Source organism: Rhinolophus sinicus, linkage group LG10 (assembly GCF_036562045.2).
Source record: "Rhinolophus sinicus isolate RSC01 linkage group LG10, ASM3656204v1, whole genome shotgun sequence".
NCBI lineage: Eukaryota > Metazoa > Chordata > Mammalia > Chiroptera > Rhinolophidae > Rhinolophus > Rhinolophus sinicus.
Window position 1 is genome coordinate 69,406,554 of NC_133759.1, and position 6,000 is coordinate 69,412,553.

The window sequence follows — 6,000 nt, forward strand, 5'->3', positions numbered from 1 at the left end:
CCGTGGGTTCGATTCCCACATGGGCCAGTGAGCTGCGTGCTCTACAGCTAAGATTTTGAACAACATCTCTCCCTGGAGCTGGGCTGCTGTGAGTGGCATGAGCTTTTATGAGCAGCCGAGGGACCACCAGGGACAGACTGCTTCAGCTGGGGGGAGCACAAGGCTCATAATACCAGCATGAACCAGGGAGGTGTGTCCTACACAACTAGACTGAGAAACAACAGCTTGAACCGGATTGGGGGAGGGGGATGGGAGAGGCAGAAGAAGGGGGGGGAAAACAACCTGAAATATCTTTCTTCTTTTTTTTTCTTTTTTTAAAATTTTATTTTATTGGGGAGGGGGAACAGGAGTTTATTGGGGAACAGTGTGTACTTCCAGGACTTTTTTCCAAGTCAAGTTGTTGTCCCTTCAATCTTAGTTGTGGAGGGTGCCATTCAGCTTCAAGTTATTGTCCTTTCAGTCTTAGTTGTGGAGGGCGCAGCTCAGCTCCAGGTCCAGTTGCCGTTGCTACTTGCAGGGGGCGCAACCCACCATCCCTTGCAGGAGTCTAACCTTGTGGTTGAGAGGATGCGCTCCAACCAACTGAGCCATCCAGGAGGCAGCTCAGCTCAAGGTGCCATGTTCAATCTTAGTTGCAAGGGGGGAGCCCACCATCCCTTGTGGGACTCGAGGAATTGAACTGGCAACCTTGTGGTTGAGAGCCCGCGCTCCAACCAACTGAGCCATCTGGGAGGCAGCTCAGCTCAAGGTGCCATGTTCAATCTTAGTTGCAAGGGGGGGAGCCCACCATCCGTTATGGGAGTCAAGGAGTTGAACCGGCAACCTTGTGGTTGAGAGCCCACTGGCCCATGTGGGAATCGAACCGGCAGCCTTCGGAGTTAGGAGAACGGAGCTCAACTGCCTGAGCCACCGGGCCGGCCCCCAAAATACCTTTCTAATGTGTTAAATGTTTCATAATAAATAATAGCTATAAAAGAAATTGAGATACTAGGAGAAAAAAACAAAAGAATATTTACATAACTTTGGGGTGGAAAAAAAGTCTCCCTAAATAAGTCTGGAAACCAAGAAGCTAACACACACACACACACACACACACACACACACACACACACAAGGTATGACAATTAAGTTTGTGAACTCATCCTAGAAAAAGTGCTACATACCTCATTGCTGAATATCAGTACGGTCACCTTCAAAATGCTCCCCTTGGAAAACTATGCACCAACGCTAATGCCTAGTCCACCCTTCAAAGCAATTTTGGAACTCTTTTTCTGGAATGGCCATTAGAGCTGTCACTGTATTACCCACTTGTTGTCCTGAATGTCATCAAAATGTCTTCCTTTCAATATTTCCTTCATCTTCAGGTCAAGAAAGAAGGCATTGGGAGCCAGATCAGGTGAATAGGGAGGGTGTTCCAATACAATTATTTGTTTACTGGCCAAAACCTCCTTCAGAGACAGTGCCCTGTGAGATGGTGCATTGTTGTGATGCAAGAGCTCCTTCGGGACTATTTTTGCACACACCTTTCTCATGCCAAGATTTTCAGTTAAGATTTTCCTGTTTCTCTATTGATGTTCACTTGGTTTGCTATGCTTCTCACAGTCAGCCAGTGATTTTGACGCACAATTCAACAAATTTTTGCAATGTTTTTGTCAGTTCTGCTGGTTACTGGTCGCCCTGACCTCTCTTCACCAGTGACACATTCTCTCCCCTCAGAAAAACGTTTAATCCATTTGTATACTGCCGTTTTCTTCATGGCATTATCCCTATAAACTTGGACTAACATGTCCCTAATTTCACTTCCACTCTTGCCAAGTTTAACAAGAAATTTAATATTTTTTGATTGCTCTAATTCAAGTTCAGAGCTCTCGCGACAACACACAAAACCACACAACAATAATGAACATCACTCAGCAAGACACTGTCACACGACGACATGAACACAGCTGTGAGACACTGATATACCAAGGTTATGAAACCTTACCCAGCTGTTTGTACAGTGCTGCCAACGTAAGCGCACAGTGGCAAGTTTGCGAACTTAATTGTCAGACCTTGTGTGTGTGTGTGACTACACACAAATTTTACATTTTTTTAGAAAAAGATATATCAAGAAAATATATAAGTAAATGATAGGTTAAGAAAATATTTATAAATACATGAAAGACAAAGAGTCAAAGTCTTAATATATGCAATGGTACCTACAGTATTTAACAGACCAATAAGAAAACGAGATGAGCAAATGGCCTAAAACTTATGAATAGTGATTCAACCTCACAAGTAGTGAGAGAAATGCAAGTTAAAGTAGTAGTAGTATTGGCAAAGATTAAAGAACGATTTGTATCCATAGTCCCTTACCCACAATCTAAAATTCATAAAGTTCTAACAACCAGAAAGCTGTCTGGACTTAGTTAAGTTTAAGGTCAATTCATTTAGCAGCAAGACTTACCCTGAGCTCACCTGGGCTCTCTGCAGTCTCGACTCACCTTGTGTGGTGAGAGTATTCTTTCTATTCTGTTGCAGAACCATTAGTGAATGTGTTTGATTAGGAGATGCTGCCTCAGAGCCCACTGGGGGTGTCATATTATTTCCTAAAATCCAGGAAATTCGGCATTCTGAAATATATGTAATGATTTTTATTACAAGCTTATAGATCTGTAATCTCCAGGGCTGGCAAAAATACAGAGTGAGAGAAGCATGCATTAGCCAATTTTCAAAAATTAAAACAGCCTTGCATCCCTGAAATAATTCCTACTCAGTTGTCATGTATTATCTTTTTATATAATGTTGGATTTGATTTGTTAATATTTTATCAGGACATTTAAGTCTATATTCACAAGGGCTATTGGTCTGCAGTTTTCTTTTTCCAATGACTTCGCCAGGTTTCTGTCCTAAGTGATGCTGGCCTCAGAAAAGTAACTGAGCCATCAGTGTTCCCCACCCCTGTTTTCTGCAAGTGTTCATGTGTAATTGTTGTTTATTTCTGCTTGATAAAATTGACCAGTGAAACCATCTGGACCTTTTTCTTTCTGGGAAGGTTTGGATAACTAATTCAATTCTTTACTTGTGTTTCTTTTTAGCAACAAGCACCATGGTAAATAGCCACACTTCTAGTCTTCGTGGTCATGTGCTGAGCCACAGCCAACCAAGGCCAAGATGGCTCTGCTGTGACTGGCTTTATCCCTGATCCAAGACAAGGGACACCAGTGAGGATGAAACCCACTCACAGTTCTATTGGCAAAGAAGCAGGGAATGAGGTTATGCTGGCAACCCAGTGTCTATTACCCAAAAGACTAAATTAGGGCCGGCCCGGTGGCTCAGGTGGTTGGAATGTCATGCTCCTAACACCGAGGTCGCCGGTTCCATTCCCACATGGGCCAGTGAGCTGTACCCTCTACAGCTAAGATTGTGAACAATGGCTCTCCCTGGAGCTGGTCTGCTGTGAGCAGCTGGAGGTTGGTGTGGGCTGCCGTGTGCTGCTGAGTGCTGCCGCAGGTACCATGTGCCACCATGTGCAGCTGGTGACCAGCGTGAGTGGCCAGCAGCCAGCGTGTGCTGCCGTGGACTGCCATGTGCTGCCATGAGCAGCCAGTGGCCAGCGTGAGCTACTGGCAGCCGCTGAGAGCTGCCGTGAGCTGCTGTGGGCCACTGACCAACAACTGGTGACCGACTGCCTCAGCTGAGGGGAGCACAAGGCTCATAATACCAGCATGGGCCAGGGAGCTGTGTCCTACACAACTAGACTGAGAAACAACAGCTTGAACTGGAGTGGGGGGCGGGGAGGGGAGGGAAAAAAGACTAAATTAAATCCAGATTGTCTGTCACCATTAAAGAGCAAGTTAGCTCAGTTTCCCTCCAGCAGGAATGGGGCTCCAACTGGGATGTGCTCCCCAGTCAAAAACAAAATTGCATTTTTCCCATTTGAGGCAGGTGTATACATATCCCCCACTCGAGCCGCCCCTGCCACACACACAGTGGTGCAGATGGCAATGCTCAGTAGAGGCTGCAGCCACTCTTGAAGGTCCACTCGTGAACAAACAACAGGAGAACAACCGGGATAGGGAGGAGGCTGACTGACAGCTGGAGGCACAGAGCAGTCCTGGAGGAAGAACTGTGAGATGGCCCAAAGCCCGAGGGAGTCCATCTGCAGCCTGGGCCCCCAGGGCTGCTGTGCAAATGTGCACAATGAGCAGTGACAGGCTAGCCTCACTGAAGACCTGTGACCTCAGCCCCAGCCCAGAGTGGGCAAACTCACACAGTGTAAGCTCAGTATGAATGTGAGGTGTGCCAGCCTCCACTGAAGGACACTTTGTCCTGCCATCCATCCTTCAAACAAGAATTCTGGATTCTTAGGGCACATAGTCTCAAGGGAAATAATCTGTCTGCCTGCCCATTTGCTAGTTTGCTTGTATCCTGTTTTGTCTCAGAAAGGATTTAGAATGCATTAGTCAGGATGGGCTAGGTTATGCCGCAATAACAGCCCCCAAATTTGTCATGTGGTTTCACATGACAAAATTGATTTCTCACACTCATACTGATGTAGGATATTTTCTTTGTGCCAGGATCGTGTCTTGTGAAACTGAAGATTGGAAGCACAGACCAAGGAGAGGCGAGGAGTTTTAAAAGAGGATAGTTTATTAAAAGTAAAGAGTAAAAAGCCGCAACTCTGGGAACGAAACGAGAGGGAGTCCCGACCGTATTGCCCAGTGACTGAGGCAAAAGTTCTTGCTTTTATACCTTCCCTTGCCTGCTTGGGAAAGGGGGCTGGTGCCTTCTAATGGAATTTGTCTATCAGGTTTGTCCTGTTTGCCCCCCTAAAGGGATTAACGAACCCATCCCTATCTATCAGATCTGCTCCTTTGTCTGGCCAAAAAGGGGTTTATGAGATAATTTATTAACCTCAAGGCATATTTTTGTCCTGAAGTGAAGGAGACATTCCAGAACCTGGAGTTTCAGGATATGGCTGCCTTTTGCTAATTTCACCAGGGATCTTTCCTGTCTGCCTAACAACATGTTAACTAACCTGTCTCAGTATTACATGTCCTTAGGTCAGGGCAGCTCTGCTCCATCTTCCCTGCCTCAAGGACTCAGGCTGGTGGAGCTGCCACCATCCAGAACCACTGTGCCAAGAAGTGACACATCTGCCTGTTAAAAAACAAAATTCAACCGAGTAAATCTGAAGTGACTTTCTTAAACAATTCATGAATCGGGCAGCATCCCATCTGGCAACTAAAGGGTGTTTCAGGGGGGTGTACACAATGGAAGGTTTTTATAGTCAGAACAAGGGTGGGACTAAGAAGTTTGGATTATTTCTGGCAAGGAGAACTTCCCTTAGGGGACAGCAGGGGGTCTTATCAGACAGATTACCTCACTAGTGTGGATTAGGAAATTCCTGACCTAGTGGTTTAAAATTCCACTCCTGGGAGAGTCTAAAACTGCTGTTAGGTTAGGTACTAAATCTAGGTTTGGTATTACATGCTTTTAGCACAAGTGACGCCATCTTGGCCTGTAGCTTTTCTTTTTAACATATCTCTGCCAACAATTCATTAACCAAATAAGTCACATGGCCAAACCCTTGCTCAGGAGGCCAGGAAAGGAAGTATCAGTGAACAATAGGAATGACCACCCTAGGTGGGGCATTTGTATACACACATTGAAGAGGAAGTGCCTCTTACAAATAAAATAGGGGTGCGACCAACCTAAATTTCAAAATTTAGCTTTTCAAAGATCCACCTCAATCAATACCCATCCACCCAATCAGTCAGGAGACAGGCTGCCTCCACACCCATGCTGCACTAAAGCCCTAGGTTTCCTCACCTTCCACACCCTTCCCCCTGAGTTTTCCCCATTCAGGGCTGAGTCTGTCAACTGATAAGACCTAGTGTTTTGGTCCTGAAATTGACAAATAATTATTTTAGAGTTGAGTTATTGAGTCAAATGAGTTGGAGAAATGTAAGATTTCCTTATGACCCTGAGCAAACGATAAAGGGAAGTCCATGGTCA